This window comes from Lactuca saligna, chromosome 6 (genome assembly GCF_052625555.1).
Source record: "Lactuca saligna cultivar CGN05327 chromosome 6, ASM5262555v1, whole genome shotgun sequence".
Taxonomy (NCBI): domain Eukaryota; kingdom Viridiplantae; phylum Streptophyta; class Magnoliopsida; order Asterales; family Asteraceae; genus Lactuca; species Lactuca saligna.
The window spans coordinates 129,412,898-129,438,127 of NC_136422.1; the positions used below are offsets into that span (position 1 = coordinate 129,412,898).

Consider the following 25,230-nt stretch of genomic DNA (forward strand, 5'->3'; position numbering starts at 1 on the left):
CAAAATCACAAGCTAAAGGGTTGCAAATGCATATGAATGGCAAGGTAGAGGCTCTGATGAGCTGGTAGAGTACGAACAAGAGTCATTTTCAGGTAAAGGTTAGTGAAAGATGTGGATTTATATCTTGTGATAAGTTGTTATTGAAATATAATAAATGAATGGATGATGATGATATGTTGTTACAGGTGAAGATGCCACTTGAAATGCTTGTCAAGAAATGTGGTATAGATGTTATTAAGGAACTTATGTTTGAAGAACATATAAAGCTGCTTACTAATATTAGAAAGGTTTGCTGAAGATTTAATGGTTTTTTTCTCTAAGAAATTAATTTGGAATTAAAATTAAACAAGTTGGTATGGAATGGAATGCATACAAAGGAATGGAATGAGAGAAAATATGCTGATAACACTGAAACCAAATCTCATATGTCAAAAGCAACCACCTCCAGGTTCTTTTCGCTTCTTCCCTTTTAATCAAAGAAACTTTTAGATATAACTAAGTATTATATATATATATATATATATATATATATATATATATATATATATATATATATATATATATATATATATATATATATATATATATATATATATATAATTTACAAGATGAGCAGGTGGAATCATACAAAAATATTCTCTGATGAAGAAACTGTAACTCAATGAATCTTGATGATCTTATTGATATGAGGAGCCATCTATATATACAGTAGGAATAGGAGAGATTACAGGGATATACAAAGAGATATTCTATGAAATTGCTAATCACAATCAACTTACAATAAATACAAATATAGATATGTTCTACTAATAGTCCCCCGCAGTCGAAACTGTAGCTGGTCGGATGGAGAGACTGGATCGGAAGCGAGTGAAAAGTTGACGAGATAATCCCTTTGTGAAGATATTAGCATATTGGTAATCTGCCGGAACATGGAGAATTCGAAGAGAACCCATGCGAACTTTTTCTCAGACGAAGTGAATATCAATTTCAACATGTTTTGTACGTCGGTGTTGCACGGAGTTTTGTGTGAGATAAACGGCTGAGAGATTTTCACAATAAATAATTGTGGCTTGCAGTACCGAAAGGTGTAACTCGAGAAGCAAGTTTCGTAGCCAAGTTGTTTCAGCTATAGTGTTTGCGACCCCTTTGTATTCTGGCTCAGCACTAGAACGAGAGATTGTGGGTTGACGTTTAGATGACCAGGAGACCAGATTATCACCGAGGAAGACACAGTCGCCAGAAGTGGAGTGTCAGGAATCCGAGCAGCTTCCCCAATCTACATCAGAATACGTAGTAAGTTTGGCAGAATTAGGAGTGATGTGTAGACCGTGGTTGTTGGTTCCTTTGAGATATGGTAGAATGCGTTTGAGAAAATTGAAGTGTGGTTTACGTGGATTATGCATGAAGAGACACAGTTGTTGGACATCATATGCGATATCTGGTTGTGTGAAAGTGAGATATTGGAGAGCACCAACTAAGCTGCGGTAGAGAGGGGTCAGACATTGGTTGGCCAGCAGTGAGGCTAAACTTGGAGCCCATGTCGATAGGAGAGGTACTTGTTTGCAGTTTTTCATGTTCGCACGTGTTAAGATGTCGTTGATGTATTGAGCTTGAGAGAGAAAGAGTCCACCATTTTGATGTTGAACTTAGATGCCGAGGAAGTGATGAAATTGTCCAAGGTCAGTCATAGCGAATTCTCTAGACAATAGGCTAATGAAACGCCGAAGAAGGGATTCACTTGAGGCATTGAGGACGATGTCATCTACATACAGTAAAAGATATGCCATTTGGTGTCCATGCTTATAGACGAAAAGGGATTTGAGACTGGTGGTGCTTTTAAATCCACATGTTTGGATGAATGTTGCAAATCTTTGATACCAAGCTCATGGGGCCTGTTTAAGACCATATAATGTTTTCTGTAAGCGGCAAACCTATGTTAGGTTTTTGGTATCGACAAACCCGGGTGGCTGGAACATATAGATTGTTTCATTTAAGTCCCCATGTAGGAATGTATTCTTTACATCTAGCTAGTGAATAGGCCAAGATCGTGACACAGAAAGGATAAGAACTATTCGTACCGTGGTGGGTTTTACCACAGGACTAAAGGTCTCATCACATTCGATGCCTACTTGTTGGCTTTTCCAATTGATGACTAGGCGTGCTTTGTATCTTTCAAGAGTCCCATAGGCATGAAACTAGTGCTGAAATAACTACATACAGCGTATAACACGAGCATCGTTTGATCAAGGCACTAGATCCCATGTGTGATTGTCTATTAAAGCCTTGTATTCGTTGGTCATAGCTGAGTGCCAGTTAGGATCAGATATTGCCATTTTATAGGATTTTGGTAGGGGCGAAATGGTTGGGTCAGTGGAAATGGTGTGAAGGTTGAATGGGGTTTTAGGTTTTGTAATTCCGGCTTTGGAGCATGTGGTCATGGTGTGGGTGGATGTAGGAGGAGGGGGTTTGATGGGGGATGTGGTGGCCGTCTGGAATATGTGATGGGGAAGGATGTTGCGTTTGTTGTGGATGGAGATATGGGATTTACTGCGGTTGTTTCAGGCGAATGATTTTCGTGTGTTTGAGTGGTTGTTGGAGCTTCAGTGTCGGGGCTGGGGTTGGGGTCGTGTGAAGGTGAAGAGGTATGTGGAGGAGGGGATTGAGGAATTTGATATATAATGGGTGAGGGATTGGGTCTAGGAAGGAATAATTAGGTTTCAGGTTTGGAGTAGAGAAAGGGAATGATGTTTCATCAAATGTGACGTGACGAGAAAGGAGGATCTTGCCGGTGGATAAGTCAAGGCATCGATAACCCCGATAGTTGGTCGGGTATCCGAGGAACACACAGGTGGTGGATTTTAGGAAGAGTTTATGTTGACGGGTGACAGTGAGGTTGGGGTAGCATGCACAACCGAAGACCCGTAGGTGGTCATATCTAGGGTGTTTTTGGTAGAGTGCAGAAGTTGGAGTGTGGAAGTTGAGTAGTTTGGTGGGTAAGATGTTGTGAAGGTAGGTAGCTGTATGGAGGGCGTCAACCCAAAATGTAGGTGGGAGGGAAGCATGGGTAAGAAGAGTGAGCATGAGTTCGTTGATACGGTTAATCATGCGTTCATCTTTCCCATTTTTTTGGGAGGTGTGTGGGCAAGAGAAGCGGATATGAAGGCCGGTGGTTGAGGCGAATTGGTTGAAGTGGTGGTTGTCAAATTCGCCTCCTTTGTCACACTAGAAAGTTTTTATATGTTTGTGGAATTGTGTTTGGATAAATTTGTGAAAGTGTTTGAATTTGTCATAGGTTTCAGATTTAAATTTTAAAGGAAAGACCCATGTATAGTGTGTGTGGTCATCAATAATTACAAGATAATATTTATGGCCACTTTTGCTTGGTAAGGGAGAGGTCCATAAGTCAGCATGGATGAGATCAAATAGTTGAAGTATGGTTGATGTGGAGTCAGTGAATGGGAGTCTTTTGTGTTTGGCGAGTTGACATGAGTTACATACAAATGAATGATCAAGTTTATTGCAATAAATAATTTTATTAGAACTAAGGAAGTCCATTACATGATGGCCCGGATGTCCGAATCTGTTATGCCAAAACAAGGAATTAGAGGAAACAAAAAAAGATAAATTTGTTGGAGCGTTGATTGGGTAAAGATCCCCGGAGCTATTGTGCCTCGTAAGTAGTTTCCCACTCTTGTAGTCTTCACAGATAAACCATAAGGGTCAAATTTGACAGATACGAGATTATCTCGGGTGAATTTACGAACGGAAACGAGGTTTTTAATTACACCTTGTGTGCGTAAAATGTCTTTAAGGTGGATGGGTTTAGTGGGTTAGGGTAAGGTCCAATGACCTGATCCTAATACAGGAACTCGATTTCCAATCCCAAGAAAAACAGATTTAATAGATGACACCGAAGGGGTAGAAATTTTACCTGCATCGGCAGTAAGGTGAGTGGTGGCACCTGTATCCATGTACCACTGATTGTCATTTGGCTCCAAGGTCATGGTGTTAAAAGCCGCTGCAAGTTCTGTTAGTTCAAGAGGACTGATATCAGTGAGATGAGCCTGTTGTGCATTGCTAGTCTGGTTATTAGGTTGGTGATTTTGTGGGCTGTTACATGGAGAAGCCTATCCGGGCATAGTTGGATAAGGACAAGGAGGTGTAGTCCACCAGGGGCAGCAGCCCAATAAGGTATTTATGGGGGATTGGGCCATTGAGATCTGGGTGGATTAGGTTGAGATCTACGTCGATTACAAGAAGAGGCGTGTCGTTGATTTGAGGTTGGGTTGCCAAGTAGTTGAGTAGAAGGGCGTCGCTGTGGTTGTTGGCGATTTGGGGCAAAAGTATCACGCTGATTGGGATAATTGGGAGGGGGTTTGAAGGCTCGTGGGTGACAGCAGTAGCGACATTGGCAGGGGATAAAGAATCTTGAGCATGTTGACGTTGGTTCTCAAGTTGGAGCATAGAGCATGCAGTCTCCCATGGGGGCAAAGTTTGATTGACATACGCACCGATCGGGTTGTATTCAGTAGGAAGGCCTCGAACAAGCTGAAGTACGAGGCGTTTTTCATTCACCGGACAATCAACATCGTTGAGTTGATCAGCAAGTTGTTTCAATATTTGACAATAATCTTCAAGAGAGGGCATCGCATAAAGAGTCAAGTTGTTGAATTCGTGTTCAAGAGCAGCAGCCCTAGAACCTTTGTTATTGATAAAAATATTATGTATTCTGGTCCAAGCTTCATAAGTTGTTGAATCCGGTTCAAGAACACCGGTGAGGAGATCGTCTGAGAGTGTCCCGTAGATCCATTGAAGAACAATGGCGTCAATCTCAGACCAAGACTCATAGTCTTTATCTGTATTGGCTAGGGGTGTTGTTCCGTCAATGTGGGAGAGGACCTTGTATCCACGAGCATGAAGTTTGGAAAGCTTAACCCAAGTGGAGTAGGTTACCTTCTTTGCATCTGGGATTCTGACTTTGTTTTGAATGTTTGTAACAGTGTAAACGGGATGGATGATTTTGGTGGTGTTAGGATCGGTTTCGTCACCCATAGGGAAAGAGTAGTTACTTGTAGGGAGAGAAGGGTGGAGACTACACAGCCGTAGTTGTTGCAGAAGGTTCAGAAATGGTACTTAGCTCTTAGCTCTTATACCATGTAAATCTATGAATCGTGATGATCTTATTGATATGAAGAGCCCTCTATATATACAGCAGGAATAAGAGAGATTACAGGGATATACAAAGAAATATTCTAGGAAACTGCTAATCACAATCAATTTACAATAAATACAAATATATATATGTTCTACAAATAGAAACTAAGGATGGGATTCAGATGACATGCATACACATGCGGTTTCTGGTCGACACAGCTTGGTCAACTCCAAGAATCCTTCAATCTGGTGTCTACGTAAGTTGACTCCCAACACAATTTCCTAAAATGTACTTGATTATCAAAATCAAAATCGAGATATATTTAGGACTGAACGTTAGCTTTTGGTTGGAAAGAAATGGACTGAAATTTAATAATCAAAATCGAGTAGTTCTTAATTATTTGTTTTTATTTATTTCGTTATATAAAACATGTATAATGATGGTTGTCTGGTCTTCTAATAAAAACCAAGAAAAAATGTAATTGATTTCTTCCATCTTCCGCCAATAATGGTGAGATCTATTAAGCATCAAATTCGAAGGATTTGAATTCCACCAATTTGGCAATAAAACACGCCATGGAATGGAATCTCGAATTCCAATTCCCTCGGATTCACGAGCTAAACATGGCCTTAAGATTTTATTTTCTTACAGAAACCAAACAAGTTGCAGTAAACAAGGACAAGTCTTTGTAACACCTTTTTAGAAACTTAATTTTTAATGCTTCTGGTTGGTTATATTGCAGCTAGAAGGAGAGTTATTGAGTCAAAGCTTCAAACTTTGGTATAGGTGGTTTCTGAAAGTATAAATATGAAACAAACACATAGTGCTCTACTTTCTAGAAAACTAACATTAGACAAATAGCTTCAACAAATGAACTCAACATTTTTTTAACTAATTGTCAGTTCAATACATATCGATTGAAGGCAAACGGGCAACAAGCTGCGCCGCTAGCCCTTTCTAGATGGCAAAACCAATTCTTTTGAATCATCAAAATCACGGATTGCTCATTCAGAAGAACAGGTATAGTTTCATATAAGAATTCTTTTTTTTTTTGTTAATGATTTTTTAACATGTTAAGATATGATGATGTAGATGAATGGTTGTGTGACTCAAGCTTTTAAGTCAACTGAAGAAGACACGCACCTGGCAATCATCCTTGAAAGCAACAAGTGGGAATTATCAAATGCTAAAGAAAAAAGGGATGTCCAGAAAACGTTCTCTTCTTTCAGCTTTTTTTAATTTCAGAAACTACCAACTCAAGATATTAATTAATTAATATAATACCCTTGACTTGAGACACCAAGTACAACATTGCTGATGGTATGCGACAAATGTTTGATCCTTTTGATCGAGTCGCTCATGCTCATCATATTTTGTTGAGTTTGTTTGTTTGAACATGTGTAGTAATTGAGTTGTTGTAGGGAAAAGCTAGATGGTGGACACAAGCATATGATTATATGGAGTCTGGATAACGGTTTTGTGCTCGCTGCCATTGGTGAACATATTGAAGCATTTCAATGGGTCTACAATGGCAGTTGTTCTTGATCAGCTGAGTTGTGGATTATTTATAGCTAATCAAGTTAACTTGGGGTGCATTAGGAATAAATCAAAAGATGCATGATGCTTTATATATGGATGGGTGCTTTTCTAATAGGTAAATGATTATACCTTTTAGTGAGAATTTCAGTTTTAGTTTAGATCTAATGAACGTTTTCTGATTACTGAAGTTCATTGAGACAAAAGAAATGCTACTACTAGATCAAGCAAACTTTCAAGTGCAGAAAGTTTTATCCACCAATCACATAGATGATAATAAGGAACAATGTATTGATAAAGTAATTTGTACTATTGACAACAATGGTGTAAAAACCAAATGCAATTTGGTAGCAAATGCAATTGGTGCAAGCAATATTTTGTTCAATAAACCTTTTATTTGACAGCAGGCTGCAAGATTATCACTTGCATATGGTAAGAGGCATTTCTTTATTATCCATTATCATTGGCAATCTATTCCTTAAAATGTTTTTTGCTATTTTTCTTTTTACAGGATCGTACATATTATATCACATTTGTTAGTATATATATATACATTCTAATGTACTTCTAAAGGTTGTTGATTGTGTGATTAATAAACGCTTTTTTGTTTGACCTAATGTTCAAGTCATTACATGCCATATACACCCGGTGGACAACAACTAATTTTTTGACATGGAGGATTTTTTTACATGATATCTCTAAAACAAGGTGTCCCTTAATAGCAATGTAGTATTATGTTATATAGTTAAGTAAAACCTCTTAATAACAATGTGCAATCAGATCCCCTTAATATCAATGTATTAAACAAAATTGACATGATGTTATTGGTTGAAATTGATTGTTTTGGTATATATTTGTTTCCATATTTTTTTATTATGCGTAAATGAGTAGCGTAAAGATGCTTCGTAAATGTATATCGTAAATGGTTGTTGAAGTTTATGACAAGCAAATGTGTGTCATCTTCATTTATGATAGGGGCTTTAATAATACACAATGTGTGTCCTAAACATGCGTCATAAGGTTACGACACACAAATGTGTGTCGTCTTCCTTTATGACAGGGCCTTCCTTGATACGCATTGTGTGTCGTAAATAGACAACGCGCAAAAGCGTGTTCTCTTTTGTTATGATAGGGCCGTCCTTGACACGTATTTGTGTGTCGTCCGATCATTTTACAACACGCACTACGTGTTGTAAAAGACTGTTTTTCTTGTAGTGTATTCCCCATAATGAGGAAAACCAATCAGAAACCCAAGGTAATTTTCTTACCGATATCAATTATTCTTATAGAATATTGATCATAGATTTATTAATTCCAATTATTAACATCATGTTGTTGATTAGTTCATGTTACCGCATATTATTCTTATAGAATATTAAACATACATTTATGATTAAATTCATATGAATGCACATTATTTTGATTATATGTGCATGTGGTGGTATATTATTTTTTGTAGTTCAAAGTAACAATGTTGGAGCACAATATGGCTCTAGCAAACAATTCATTTGACATGATGGTTATTTCTTTTGGATTCGAGAGGTTGAAGGAACTTGAATATTTCAAGCTAGAAGTTTTTAACTATAAGAATCGAGATTAATGGATATGTAATAGATTTTATATGTGACAAACATGTAATAGATTTTTTATGGGGTTTTTTTCTTTGTTACCGGACTATAACTTTATAACACTTTTTGAGATTCATATTAACCCCTTTGTCGAACAAGATAACCATATGATAGAGTTTTATGATACTATTCATGAAATGTTGTTTTCAAATTCTCAATGGTTTTCTAATCATTAAGATTCTTTGTTTTAGTTTCATCGACTTTTGGCTTTTGATTTTTCCAGTTTATTCAATTCATATCGGTGGTGAATCTAGAACCAAAATCATGGTTCCTAATGTAAATGAAATTAAAAAGAATATGAAAGAGTAAAATGTTATGGTGGAGGTGGTGGTGGTGACGGGTCATGTCGGGTTGTATGCCTTAAAATATTTAAACAACACTTCAATAGTTCTAATAAATTTCTTACAAGTTAATCATATGAGGTCTTATATCAAAAAACATATTCATAAATTTTTCGTTATTGGAATTTTTTAAAATCTTTTTTTTAATATACGACACTAAACTATCACTCAAAAACTTGTCACTCATTTTTTTACGTATACAAGAAATCTATGATTATAAACATGTGGATAATTATGGTCAATGGAGGGTATGAACGACAACAAAGGACGACTGTGCAATGACCTAGTCAGACGGCGATTGGCGAATTGTAACAACATAAATTTTCAAACCAAAATTTTCATTTTCAAACACAATAAAACACATGTCACACTTTCTCAAAAATCTCAAGTATCAAATTTCAACATATATTTCAAAAATTGTTTATCACAAATCCAGGATCCTCCAAAAACATATCTCCAATGCAGGTGTGTGTACAATCAAGTCGGTGCCTTCCCGCGATCCTGAGAAGTACCTGAAACACATAACACATAACACGGTATGTACGAAGCTTAGTGAGTTCTCCAAAATACCACATACACAAATAATAAGCCATTCATGGCTATAACTCAGCATGGACCCTCTGGTCTCATGCGTCTCGGTGTGGACCCTCCGGTCGTGTGTCTTAGTGAGGACCCTCCGGTCTCACAGCTCGATTTGGACCCTCTTATCCTGTCTCAGTGGAAACCTATAATCCCACAACTCGGTTTGGACCCTTAGGTCCTATCTCAGTAAAACACAGAATATAGCATACATATCATACAGACAAAATGCATAATATGATGTAACTCAAATAGGCATAAAAGACCCTCCGGTCACTCAGAGAACCACTCATGGTAAGTATAATGAGAAGACTCACCTCGTAAGAAGTCGGATAATTTCAAACTCGAAGCACTGGTCTAGCCTCCGCCTAACACAACGATAATTATCCCTAATGAATAATGGCTCTCATTGAAGCTAGACTAACCCTTCTACAAACTAACAAAAGGGAAAAAGACCATTTTACCCCTCCAAGGCCTTAAAAGTCCACAGATTGACCAAACCCTAAAACTCAACCAAAATTCAACGGCAAAGAGTACGTTGCACGTACCAGCTCTCTACGTTGGGTATACTCTGCTGCCATGCAAGCATCGAGGATACTCGACCCTAACGCTACGTGTACTGGGATTACGCCCAGTTTCACTCTTTCTACTCATTTGGTCTGAATCAGTTAAGACCTTGGCTCATATCATAGATTTGGAATCCCTAATAGCTCTTACTCTGTAAACTTAGTGACTTTAAGCCTTTGCATGGCTGATATGGTTACAGCACACAAAACACTCACTCTCTTATCTCAAAATCCTATATCTCATGTATGGATTGATTCCAACATCCAAGATTGGATAGTTACGACACTACACCACTAAATACACTCAAAGTGGGTTGATCATAGTCTATGGAGTTCAATATCTCATAAAGTCTCCAACTTTTGGGACAAAACCCTAAAATACTCTACTATAATGCACAAATCAAAAGAGTGAGAAAGCTTGAAGCTTTATACCTCTATGTAAAGCTCCCAACACAGAGATGCTCAGATCTAAGGGCTTGGACACTCACTCCTTCTCCAAAGCTTCTCCTTCACTTCAAGAACACACAAAGACTCTCAATGTTCTCAAATGCACTCACAAGCTCTAAGAACGAAAGCTAGGGTTTAGGAGCGTTTGTTGTATGAGAATGATGGTTAAGAATGAGGCCATCATATCCTTTATATAGGTGACTCACCCTAAATTAGGTTTTTCACTCTGGGCCTAGTACGCCTAGCGTACCCTCTGGTCGCCCAGCATACTAGGTGGGTTCTGCGTCAAAAATACGCACATGAGTATGTTGAGCGTACACTGGCGTACGCCCCGCGTACTCAATCGACACCCTTTCTCAATAAGTGCTAAAATGGACAAGTACTCAAAAGGTCAAGGGTTACAAGGTATACCTGAACTTGGGATGTTACACGAATGGAAGTTGGCACGTGCAATAGTTTAAGGCTTGAGGCCGTAGGGAACAAGAGTCGTTGAATAGTTGAATGTCGTTTTCAGTTCTTTTTTTCTTTTTTTTTCTTTTTTTTTTAATTTTAGATGGATTGGGCTATATATACACATTAGGCTTCTTCTAAATGGTTATTAGGTATAAAAAAATACAGTTTCGTTGATATTCCATTCTTAAAAAAAATTATTAGATATTTACTTTAAAAATAGTAAGGTAGTTCCTATATATATATATATATATATATATATATATATATATATATATATATATATATATATATATATATATATATATATATATATAAAGTAGGTCCTAGGACCTACCTTCCCTTAACCTAGATACACCCCTGATTCATGTACATAAACAAAATTAATATAGATACTCAAAATTCAACAATAATTAATAATTAAACTAACAACATTCATGTAACATTAACTTTTTATTCTAGTATATTACATATTCTAAAATCAGAATATGACACATAATTTTAGAATATGACACATAATTTTAAAATATTTTACATTACCTCATTGTTAATCAGGTGTTATCACAATACTTTACAAAGAGGTTGAAAACAGGATGTTTCCAAACAAAAAAAATGTATAAAATCATGAATGGCATATTATTTAACAAAAAAGTTCAAAGTAATATGCTTAATACTAACAAAATATTACAAAATATTAAAGCAAACACTCTAACATAACTACATCTAAAATAACAAAAAAAAAAACAAACATATGATTTGACATATCAAAATATATATAATATCAAGTTATCAAATACAAATTGATAATATTAGAATCTTACATAATATATTTTTATTTTACATATTACAAATATTAGAATATTAATCTTTAATATCGGAATATTACACACAATTTCTGAATATTACATATTAACAACACAATATTAAATATTGAATATTTAAAATAACCAAAATAAGAACATGTCAATAAGTTTTAAACAAGCCTAAATTTAATTAGGCATAATACAATTAGAATATTCTACATATAACTTAGAATATCCTATAACATTATTGTATTAGAATATGATGCATATAACATTATTCAATTGAAAACCTAAACATTATTCCATTAGAATAGTTTAGATATAGACTTACGAAAGTAAACAACATATAATATTTGTAACGCCCGTATTTATATGCTTGTCATTAATAGCGATATAATAGTCTAGATTAACCTTTGTAACCCGTCTTGAAATAATAAAGATTTATTATTTGAGTATGATGTGTTTTGTGCTTAATTGTGTGACTTAAATAAATTAAGAATAGAAATAAGCGTCAAAATAAAATGTTAGATAATCCCGATATGTATGAAGGATGTGGTAGTGGTCGTGATGAGGTTTCTGAATATATAAAGAATGCCGAAATCCGAGTTATAACGAAGAAGTTATGACCTGTCGAAGTTTCGCGACAAAACCAACATGACACTAAATGACGTAAAATACGAATTTAATATAGAGCGATATCCAGCCTTAGTAATCTAAACGAAAGTCGTAGAATACGTTAAACCGAGAGCGTACATAAAAAGAACGTCTAAATCTGACTTCGTATGAGGAAGTTATGATTTTTCTAAGTTTCGACTTAGCAGTAGATAGCCTGAAGTTCGAATATGAGATCAAGCGATATTTAGCCAAAACTTTCTAAATAAGAATTGAATATCTCATCAACAGTAGTGCAACGACGGAAAGACAGAAGAAAACGGACGTCAGACGAAGGAATTATGCTTTTCTCACGGAGTTTTCCTGTTCCGGCCTACAAAAAATAATATAATAAATATATAATAAAAAATAAATTCAAAATTAGACGATGGAGTCTAAACGAAAGTTGTAGAACTTGTTTTACCTATGCGTGGAAAAAAATAACGTCAAAAACGAAGCTTGTATGCGAAAGTTATGAATTTCTGAAGTTCGGGGCATGAACCCCAAGTCTGTGTCAGAGCTCACGAGGTGAGCATTAGTGGCTCACGAGGTGAACAGATGATGGACGTCTTCCAGGGCAAGTGGCCATGACGAACTCAATGACATATCGAGCTCACGAGGTGAACATATGTAGCTCATGAGGTGAGTATATGTGGCTCACAAGGTGAACCAAGCATTTTTGCCCTATAAATAGAATTCAAGGGGCAGCCAATTTAGGTTCCTCATCTCTTACTCTTCCACTCCCGATACCCTCTCTAAGCCCTATTTTAACCCCCCAAAGCCCCGGTATCATCCCGAGACCCAAAGCGAGTCCCGAAGCTCGAAGATTCCGAGAAGAAAATGGTTTCCGAGCCGAAGCTCTACCTGCGAGAAGCCCGGTGTGTGAAGGTCTTCCATATCTACCGAATAATACTACTTTTAGAGCCATAGTTCTGTTCGATCATCTTATAATCAGGTGAGTGTATATTCCTTTTCTTATAACACATAAATATAAAGTATCTCCGAGTGAATACGTGCCATGTGTATATAGATATGTATTATCTGTTACTTGGAATGAATCTGTATATTTGGAATGAGTATTAAATTAATATCTAATCAGTTTTTAAGTTGCATATGTATGTTTTTATCTACAAAATGTTGGGTAGAACTTGGGTGGATAGTTGATGTGTGATAAACTATTGAGAGGCCTCGATGTTGTTGACCTAATCATCTAGCGGAGTATCGATGACGACCACGGACTCTTTCTAGATAGTCCTGTGGAACACTAGCAGATTCATAACATGTAGGTGTTGTGAGCGATGTGTTCACAGGTGTACTCTATCCCCCTCATGGTTGCCTTTAGGACATCTATTGCTAAGGAAACCCCTTGGACTAATGTCTGTGCCGATGAAAATCCTAGATTAGGTCCCTTGTAATACATGTTGTTTTAGGGACATAAAATGATGATAACGGGAATGGGTAATCGGGTTATTGTTGGTTGATGAAATTAAATATAATTATTTATTGTGGGTTGAAAACCCTATATGCTCACCAGGCTCCCAAGCCTGACCAACTCAGTTTATTTGTATTACAGGAAGTGGTGCGAGGGCATAAGATGGATGAATCATCAAGTTGTTTTGTTTATGAGCATGTATATGTATATAACTGTTGTATGGCTTGTAATATGTCATTTACGCTTTTTGGTCTGTATCGAAACATGACATCCCGAGTTTTGATTATATAATGAAAATACATTTCTTTATGAAATGATTTGGTAAATATCATTTTATCATATTTTGTTTCTGGGAACAAATTTCGCAACTCTTTTAAATCAAAATGATTTACTTTGAAATTATTTTTAAAAGCATAAATGAAACAGGTCTTTTCTAGCCGTGATTTTGGGGATGTGACAGTTGCTATTAAGACATTAGTTTAAGTGAACTAGGAATTTATAGGATTTCTAGACTTAAACTTAGAATGCTAAGTGAACATTGTGAGATGAGTGTCTGTGATATTTTGGACACGAGCACTAGTTTATTTTAGGAAAGATGCCTAAAATGCCTTTATGTGATAAATGTTATATGTTTCCATATATGATATTAATTGTTTAGATCTACGGTTTGTTGTCAACTGGATCTGGAAACCTTATGTGTTTAGGATTCTAAGTGTATGACGACGGTATTAGAACTAGCATGTAAACATTTTGGAGTGATAAGGATGATCTGAATATCTATCGTGAATGAGGATCTAATTTCATCTTATTTGGTTTGTAGATAAAAATGGTGAGAACAAGGAGTGGAGTTCGAAATGTAGACGAAAACATGAATCAAACAACTGTAATAGAGCAAGTAGCTATTGCAGCAGCAGCACCTAAGCCAGTGACAATGGATGGGATGGAAGCCATGATTCGGGCTATGTTAGCCGAACAAAGGGAAGAAATCCGATAGATGTTGCATGATAATAGGGACGAACCTATCATGCCCATTGAGGAACCTAAATTGATTCCCGAGCAATCGCAGCAAGGGAATAATAGTCACATTGTGAGTCATGTTGGGACTCACGGAGAACAAAGGAAAGACCCGGAAAGGGGAAATAACAAGGATGGGTGAATGTATAAGAATTTCTTGGGCACTAAGGCACCAAGTCTTTTTAGAAGCCCAAAGCCTGTTGAGAGTATGGATTTGATCTCTGAAATGGAGATGGTATTTGAAAGTTGTGACTCTAGCAACAAACAGAAGACTGTCTTTGCAGCTAGACAACTAAAGACTGGAGTCTTGAGCTGGTGGAAGTTGTTGGCAGATACAATGCCACAAGGAGAAGCCCTGAAAAATGTCATGGGAGGAGTTCTGGGAACAATTAAGGGTGCAGTATATTTCAAAGATAGATCTGATTGATTTGAACAATGAGTTCCAAAACTTGAAAAGGGGGAGAATGAGCGTAGATGACTATGCTACTGCATTCACTGAGAAAATGAAATTATTTCCATACCTAGTGCCAACGGAACTCTCCAAGATTGAGAGTTTCGCTATTGGACTGCCTGCCGACTTTAGCCCGACAGTCAAGATGGCAACCACTCTGAAAATAGTTGTTCGTGTAGCTAAGAATGTGGAAGCCTAGCAGAAGGAAAATGGTATGGAAAGGATAGAGGTTGGTGAAAAGAGGAAGTTTGATGAACCTTTGGGGTCCAACAAGAAAAATAGGTTCTCGAAGTCTAGTTCGAGAGGAAGAGGAGGCGAAGCGAAATGGTGCGACAAATGTAAGCAGAAGCATCACGGAAAATATGACATAGTGGCCACATGTTTTAAATGTGGATAGCCAGGGCATTATGCCAACGAATGCACCCTCACCAAGAAAGTTTGCTATAGTAGCAGTGAGGAAGGTCACATCTCGAGGGATTGTTCGAAAAAGAAGGAGGCAACATGATCCAACATTCCGCCAAAGCCGAAGGCGAGAGCATTCCAGATGACACTGGAAGCTACTAAAGATGAAGCTGATGTCGCTTCAGGTACCTTTCTCGTAAACAAATTGCCTGCCCAAATTTTATTTGATTCTAGAGCCAACTAATCCTTTATTTCACATGAATTTGGTAGAAAACTACATTTTCCTATTGATAGAGTAGATAATGCCTTATTAGTCGAAGGTGCTAGTGGCAAGTTTGTACCTGTTAGCCATCATATGAAAAGCATCTTAATTGACTTGAATGGGAATAAGTTCCACGAGGAATTATTGCCTATCAATCTAAACGGTTTCGACATTGTGTTGGGAATGGATTGACTTAGCGCCAATGATGCCGAAATACTATGCAAGAAGAAGATTGTAAAAGTAAACCCACCAGGGAAAGAGTCATTTATGGTGTATGGGGACAAACGCAGAGTGAATTCTGGAATCATTTCTCTAATGAAATCCAGAAAGTGTTTGGCCAAAGGATGTACATCATATTTCACATTTGTGATAGATGCTAAGAAGGAGAAAAAGGAGATGCATAGCATTCCTGTCGTATGTGAGTATCCGGAAGTATTTCCCGAAGATCTTCCTGGATTACTGCCTGATAGACAAGTGGAGTTCAGAATAGACTTGTTACCACGGATGACGCCAATAGCAAAAGCGCCTTACCGATTAGAACTGATGGAGATGAAGGAGCTACTGATGCAACTCCAAGGGTTATTGGAAAAAGGTTTCATTAGACCTGGTTCATCACCCTGGGGAGCTCCAGTGTTATTCGTTAAGAAGAAAGATGGAAGCATGAGAATGTGCATCAATTAGAGAGAGCTAAACAAGGCAAAAATAGAGAATAGATATTCGTTGTCGATGATTGATGACCTGTTCAATCAACTTCAATGCTCAAGTTATTTTTCAATGAACGACCTGAGGTCAAGATATCATCAGATGAAGGTGAAAGAGCATGACATAGAGAAGACTGCATTCAGAGCATGATATGGACACTACGAGTTTTTGGTTATGTCGTTTGGACTAACCAAGGCTCTAGCAACATTCATGGATTTAATGAATAGGGTTTTGAGCCCGTTCCTTGATAAATATGTGATAGTGTTCATAGATGACATTCTAATTTATTCGAAAAGCCAAGAGGAGCATGGTAGACATTTGCAAGAAGTGTTGGAAGTCTTGAAGAAGGAGAAGTTCTATGTAAAGTTCTCAAAATGTGATTTTTGGATTCAAGAAGTCCAATTTTTGGGTCATGTGGTCAACCAAGAAGGGATAATGGTTGATCCAGAAAACATTGAAGCTGTGATGAAGTGGGAACAACCGAAAAGTCCCACGGAGATCCGAAGCTTTTAGGGATTAGCTGGATATTACCGAAGGTTTATCCAAGGCTTTTCTTCGATCGCTACTCCATTAACAGCTTTGACCCACAAACGAGCTACTTATGCTTGGAATGACAAACATAAAGAAGCATTCGAGAAGCTAAAGAAGAAGTTTTGTGAGGCACCGATTCTTTCTCTACCTAATGGAGTTGAAGACTTCACTGTTTATAGCGATGCGTCTAGTGTTGGGTTGGGTTGTGTTTTGACCCAAAGGGAAAAGGTGATCGCATATGCATCTCGACAGTTGAAGGAGCATGAAAAGAACTACCCGACTCATGATTTGGAGTTGGCAGCAGTAGTTTTCGCTCTAAAGATATGGAGGCATTACCTCTATGGCACGAAGTGCAAACTTTTCACTGATCATAAGAGTCTCCAATATCTCTTTAGTCAGAAAGAATTGAATATGAGGCAGCGACGTTGGGTAGAGTTACTTAAGGACTACGACTGTAAGATACTTTACCATCCCGGTAAAGCTAACGTTGTCACTAATGCTCTCAGTTGGAAAGTCAATCTTGAAAGAAAAAGGCCAAGAGCGTTGAGAATAGAAATTGTCTCGACAATTGTTGAGAGTATAAAGAAAGCTCAATAAGAAGCTTTAGAGATGAATAACCAGAAGAAGGAACGTTTGGGCAAAACGTTGGTGTTTGGTACAAACGGTCATCGACTAAAGGTATTCTAAGATTGTATTTGGGTGCTTAAGTCAGGAGGAATAAGAGATCTTTTGATGGAAGAAGCTTGTATAGGGACCTGAAAACCTATTACTGGCGGCCGACAATGAAGTTTGATATTGCAAAGTATGTGGCGGAGTGTGTGACATGTGTGCGGGTCAAGGCACAACATCATAAACCATACGGGAGTTTAGAACCTTAACTTATACCTATGGGTAAATGGGAAGACATTGCTATGGATTTTGTTACTAAACTGCCCACAACAAAGAATGGCTAGGACATGATTTGGGTGGTCATTCATCGATTCACTAAGAGTGCGAATTTGGTAGCAGCCAATGAGATGTGGTCTATGGATAAGCTTGCGAATTCTTATGTGAAAGATATTCTGAGGCTTCACGATGTTCCGTTAACAATTATATCGGATCGTGATAGCTGTTTCACCTCAAGATTTTGGTGAAGTCTACAAGAGGAATTGGGTACCAAGTTGTGTTTGAGTACAGCTTACCATCCACAGACTGATGGTCAGAGCGAACGAATGATACAAATGCTTGAAGATATGCTGAGAGCATGTACCCTGGAATTCCAAGCCAACTAGGATGACCATTTGCCTTTGATAGAATTCTTCTACAATAATAGTTTCCAATCGAGCATAAAGATGCCACCTTATCAAACGATGTACGGACAAAAATGTCGTACACCGTCTAGTTGGTTTGAGGCTGGGGAAAAGCAGTTTATGGCACCGGAGATAGTCCATCAAACTGCTAAAAGTTGAAAATAATTAGGGAGAGAATGTTAGCAGCTCAGGATCGTCAAAAGAGCTATGCTGACAACAAGCAAAGACTAATGACTTTTGAAGTTGGAGATTCGGTTTTGCTTAAAGTCTTGTTGTGGAAAGGACTTATAAGATTTGGTAAAAGAGGAAAACTAAGTCCAAGGTTTATTGGACTGTTTAAAGTTCTTCAGAGAATTGGGGACCAAGCTTACAAGCTCGAATTACCCAAAGAACTGAATGGAATTCATAACACTTTTCATGTGAGTTATTTGAGGAAGTTCACGGGAGAAGTTCCCGACATGATTCCACTTTCGGAGTTGAGAATAGATGAGAACAAAAGGTTGATTGAAGAACCAGAGGTAATCATTGAACAAAAGACTAAAAAGTTGCAACGCAAGATGCTCGAAATTGTGGTTGTCCAACGGAAACACACGAATGGGCCAAATCTCATTCGGGAAACAGAGAGTGACAAGATGAGTCGCTATTCGCATTTATTTGTTGATGTGTGATTCCGGGGATGGAATCATTCTAAGGTGGAGAGAATTGTAACACCCGTTTTCTGGGCTTGTAATTAATAGCGATGTAATAGTCTAGGTTAACCTTTGTAACCCATCTTGAAATAATAAAGATGTATTATTTGAGTATTATGTGCTTTGTGCTTAATTGTGTGACTTAAATAAATTAAGACTAAAAATAAGCATCAAAATAAAATGTTATATAATCCTGATATGTATGAAGGATGTGGTAGTGGTCGTGACGAGGTTTCCGAATATATAAAGAATGCCGAAATCCGAGTTATAACGAAGAAGTTATTACATGTCGAAGTTTCGCGACAGAACCAGCATGACACTGAATGACGTAAAATAAGAACTTAAGATTAAGTGATATCTAGCCTTAGTATCTAAACTAAAGTCGTAGAATACGTTAAACCGAGAGCGTACATAAAAAGAATGTCTAAATCTGACTTCGTATGAGGAAGTGATGATTTTTCAAAGTTTCGACTAAGCAGTAGACAGCCTGAAGTTCGAATATGAGATCGAATGATATTAGGCCAAAACTTTCTAAATGAGAATTGAAGATCTCATCAATAGTAGTGCAACAACAGAAAGAATGACGAAAACGGATGTCGGACGAAGGAGTTATGATTTTCTAACGGAGTTTTCCTGTTCAGGCCTACTAAAAATAATATAATAAATATATAATAAAAATAAATTCAAAATTAGCCGACGGAAACTAAGCGAAAGTTGTAGATCTTGTTTTTACCTATGAATGGAAAAAAAAGAATGTCAAAAACGGAGCTCGTATGCGAAAGTTAAGAATTTCTGAAGTTCAGGGCGTGAACCCCAAGGCTGTGTCAGATCTAACGAGGTGAGCATTAGTGGCTCACGAGGTGAACAGATGATGGACATCTTCCAGGGCAAGTGGCCATGACGAACGCAATTACGTATCAAGCTCACGATGTGAGCATATGTAGCTTATAAGGTGAGCCTAGCTCACAATGTGAGCATATGTGGCTCACGAGGTGAACCTAGAATTTTTTTCCCTATAAATAGAATTCAAGGGGCAGCCGAGTTTGGTTGCTCATCTCTTACTATCCCACTCTTAATACCCTCTCTAAGCCCTCTTTTAACCCCCCCTAAGCTCCGGTATCATCCCGAGACCCGAAGCGAGTCTCGAAGCCTGATGATCCCGAGAAGAAAATAGTTTCCGAGCCGAAGCTCTGCCTGCGAGAAGCCCGGTGTGTGAAGATCTTCCGTATCTACCAAATAATATTACTTTTAGAGCCGTAGTGCTGCCCGATCATCTTCTGATCAGGTGAGTGTATATTCCTTTTCTGCTAACACATAAATATAAAGTATCTCCGAGTGAATACGTGCTATGTGTATATAGATATATATTATCTGTTACTTGGAATGAATTTGTATATATGGAACGAGTATTAAATGAATATCTTATCAGTTTTTAAGTTGCATATGTATGCATATGTATATTGCTATCTACAAAATGTTAGGTAGAACTTGGGTAGATAGTTGATGTGTGATAAACTGATGAGAGGCCTCGATGTTTTTGTTGTTGACCTAGTCATCTAGCGAAGTAAGGATGACAACCACAGACTCTTTCTAGACAGTCCTATGGAACGCTAGCAGGTTCATAACCTGTAGGTGTTTTGAACGATGTGTTCACTGGTGTACTCTATCCTCCTCATGGTTCGCTTTGGGACATCTATTGCTGACGAAACCCCTTGGAGTAATGTTTGTCCCGATGAAAATCCTAGATTAGGTCCCTTGTAATAGATGTTGTTTTAGGGACGTAAAGTGAGGATAACGGGAATGGGTAATCGGGTTATTGTTGGTTGATGAAATTAAATATAATTATTTATTGTGGGCTGAAAACCCTATATGCTCACCAGGATCCCAAGCCTGACCCACTCAGTTTATTTGTATTAGAGGAAGTGGTGCGAGGGCATAAGTTGGATGAATCATCAAGTTGTTTTTTTATGAGCCTGTATGTGTGTATAATTGTTGTATGGCTTGTAATATGTCGTTTACCTTTTTTGGTTTCTATCGGAACATGACATCCCAAGTTTTGATTATATAATGAAAATACATTTCTTTATGAAATGATTTAGTAAATATCATTTTATCATATTTTGTTTTTGGGAACAAATTTTGCAACTCATTTAAATCAAAAGGATTTACTTTGAAATTATTTAAAAAACATAAATGAAACCGGTCTTTTCTGATCATGATTTTGGGGATGTCACGATATTATTCTATTAGAGTATTATATATTTACTTATTATAACATAAAACATAAAGTATTATTTTAATATAATATTATACACACAAACTTTAATTTAAACTAATATGATATGTGAATGATATTACTAATATTACATGATATAAACTATACTGTTAGATGTATTATTCTTTAAAATACATCACATAAATTGAATATCAACATTTATAGATCTTATATACTAAAATTACAACTATATTGTCATATATACTTGTTTCCTATTTTGTTGGTCTGTCTTTGATCGGTTTACGCTCTATCAGATGAGGTACCGTGAACTACAACTTTTTCTTTATTTATTTTTTAAGATAAACCTTCTTGTACATTCTTTCCTTTAGGATAAAAAAAACTCATTTTGCCCTTAATCTGATAATTTTGTCATTTCATCTGCATCAAAAAATAAAACATGCTTTTGTTAAAACAATAAAACTAGGATATAAAGAATAAATTTATTTTCAAACAAAGTTATTATGTTTCGAACCTAGTATAGAATAAAATGATACAATATTTATAAAATACTAAGAATTTAACAACATGAAAATCATTTAACAAGCAATTTTCAATTAAGAAATTGCATTTTGTTATTTCCGAGTACAATCAAAATATATAGAATACTTCAGAAAAAGCATCAAACATGTTATTTCCAAAAAAAAATTGTAAAGTCTAAAATCATACATTACATATTACTTAACAAAAATATTCAAAGCAAGTTGCTTCCAACAAAATCAGAATGTCTAGAATCATATATTACACAATACTTAACAAAAAGGTTGAAAACAAGTTGTTTCCAATAAAATCAGGATATCTAAAATTAGAATATGACACACAATTTTAGAATTTCACCAAAGTTGATATTATGTCAAAGATTGTCATAATATTACACATTAGAAGTAGTTTTTAACAAAATCATAATGTCTAGAATACTTTATACATATTTCACTTGTTCATTAATACTTAATTTATCCATATAGCCTTGCAATTATCTTTTCATTAAGCCTTTGGCTATACCTTAATCATTCTTGGTTTCCAACACGATCAAAATGTATACAATATTTATATATTAACACCTATATCACTATATTTTTACGCCATCATTTAATTAAACAACAAAATGTCTAGAATATTTAGTAAATAATATCATAATCTTTCCCAACCAGAATACATAATGCCTAGAATGTTCTAATAATACTTGACGACATGATACTATTGTGTTAAAGTTTGTACCTTTTCCCTTAAGCTAATGTTCTAATGACATGCTAGATATAGAAGTTAAAGAATTTTTCTTTGTTCCCTTTTTTCGCTTTTAATTTATTCATTATATTACTTTTATGTGCATTAATAAATTATTGCTACTATAAATAATTCCATAATATTAAGAATATAGATTCATATTAAAAGTTACAACAACACATCAATGAAAGCTAAAACAAACTAATATACTATGTTGCTAAATCAACTAAAACTAAAATAAATATATGAATACTAACTTAAATTGATTACTTATATCAAACATTATTAATAAATGAGAGTAATTAGGATTATAGACCAAAATAGAATATCAAAATAATGGTGTTGTAATAAACCTTAACACATATTAAAACTTAACAATGTATAACATCAATGATATGTTATTAGTCTTGTTCTAAATTTTGTTCTAAAATATCAGATACATAATTTGATTTTATTCTTCAACAATTATATATAAATGTTTGGTCTAAACTTTTCTAGAATACTAACTCAAATTTCAAGGAATCAAAATAATAACTTAAAACTTAATGAAATGATGAATAGTTAGTTAGAATATCATAACAATTTTGTTGATTTTGAGTTTTCATAAGAACTAAAATGTTTAATTAGAACACTTTTGAGTTACCTATAGATTTAACATCTAGATATAAATCTCTCATGATATCATATATTGTAGATGTAAATCTCATCACGATTTCATACATTCTACATAAATCACGATTTCATATATTCTACATAAATATTTATAAGCATAAAAACTAAATATATAACAAGTAATATACTACTATGCTGTTAAATCAATCAAATCTGAATACAAAAAAACTTAAATTAATTACAAACATCAAACATTAGTAAAATTTTCAACTTTACAACTTTACAACATACAAGAGATTCCGTTAGCTACCAATTTTAAAAATAAAACCAATAATCAATGGATTTAAAGAATTTAGAATCATATAACATTGTCTAGAATACTAAATCAAACCCTATTTTACTAATTTAGCAACAAGACAATGTCATTAATTAGCAAATTAGAATCTCAAATTAAAATTAAAGTTCATCAATAAACAAATTGAAGACTATTAAGAAACTAGGTGTGAGACCCGTATATTATACCGGTTGATTTAGAAAATGATTAAACTTAAAGTATAAAAAAAAAAAAATTAATGTACAACTTTAAAATAAAAAAGAAATAATGTATTTATTACAATTTAATATCATATATATATATATATATATATATATATATATATATATATATATATATATATATATATATATATATATATATAATATTTAATACTTTATATATATAAGTATATGACTTTAATTAAAACAAACCAAAAATTGACAAGTGGATAATATTTATTTCAAGATTACCACAAAATGACAAGTGTTAAAACTCATGAAAAATTGACAAGTGGCAAAAAAAACCTTCATTTATTAAGTAGGATTAAAAGAAGATAAAACCTAATTTATCAATTACTAAAACCTAGAATACCTACAATATTTTTAACTTCTTCATGTTCTGGATCCTTTAATTTATTAACATCATACATTCTCCTAATAAAGTATAAAGAACTATTATTTGAATAATACATAAAGGTATGATAAAAGAAAATGTACAATATTAGAATGTTATACATATAGACATTAACTTTACACAATAAAGCCATTGGTATATGAATTGGTTCTGACTTATCAAAGTAACCAATAACATCTAGTTGATCAATAAAGTAACATCTAAAATCAAATTTATGAAATAACACCTAACTTAAAAAAATCAGAATACCTAGAATATTAAGTTAATAAATAATATTTTACTAATATTTTTACTTACTAATCAAACAAAGTGTAACATCCCGAAAATCATAAGGTATAATTTTCATTTTTATTATAATCAAAACAAAAATGTAACTTTTATTTAAAATCATTTCAAAATAGAACAATTATTAGAGTTCATTCCCAAAATCACATCTTGCGGAAAACACGGGTGTATGCGCTATGATCATGTCGGGCCCTTACCTTTCGAACCGAAAGTACTTGAAACCATAAACTACAAACTGCAAGCACAAAGCTTAGTGAGTTCCCCAAAATACAACATACCATACACATCAAACGAGCCATAGATATCATACATATCCAATCAATCAATAAAAGTGCTATGTGCCAACCATAGTCTTTCCATTATGCCACGAGTCGCCTCGTGGTCTTCCTTGCTAGGCTGGGGTCCAAAACCCTGGGTCTTATAGACAAGTGTCAGGAGCAACCTCCTGGTCTTCCATGCAAGCATCACAAAGACAACTAGCATACAATCTATAGTTACTTAACTAATAATTGCCAGAGTTTAGACTCTGGTCTTTCATACAAATTGCTAGGAGCCGCCTCGTGGTCTTTCATACAAAATACGAACAGTTACCACCAGGTCTTCCTACAATACATAAACCAAGTGGGCCGACATTGGTGCATTTGACCCATAGAACAGTAAGGAGACTCACCTCGAATGTTGAAGCTCACTGAAAGAACTCCCTAGTTGCTGCCTTGACGATTCCCCGAGCTATCAGAAAAAAAATCACACCTAATTAGCAATTAAGTTCCAATTTATGGTCCATAATCCATACTTGGGGTAAAATGAGCATTTTACCTCTGGCCCAACTTGAAGCAAAACTGAGGCCCAAAACCAATGACCAAAAAGGCCTAAAACCAAAAAGATTTTCAAAGGCCCACTAATGGCCCAATTTTCCAAAAATAGGCCCAACCCCCATATAGGCCTTATCCTAAAGCCCAA

The 25,230-nt window shown here is 35.6% G+C and overlaps 1 long non-coding RNA gene across 5 annotated transcripts; it reads left to right on the top strand.

Moving 5' to 3' along the window:
• Nucleotides 1-2,479: 2,479 nt before the first annotated feature.
• On the top strand, nt 2,480-7,094 carry LOC145001263 (uncharacterized). 5 transcript variants are annotated; one of them, XR_013661534.1, is made up of 4 exons: nt 2,480-5,411; nt 5,898-5,935; nt 6,058-6,175; nt 6,248-7,094. It is a non-coding gene; the product is annotated as an uncharacterized LOC145001263 (long non-coding RNA). The 5 variants fall into 5 exon arrangements; XR_013661531.1 differs by lacking the exon at nt 5,898-5,935 and having other exon boundaries at nt 3,402-5,411; nt 6,248-6,809; nt 6,883-7,094; XR_013661533.1 differs by lacking the exon at nt 5,898-5,935 and having other exon boundaries at nt 3,412-5,411; nt 6,248-6,475; nt 6,577-7,094.
• The last annotated feature ends 18,136 nt before the right edge of the window (nt 7,095-25,230 follow it).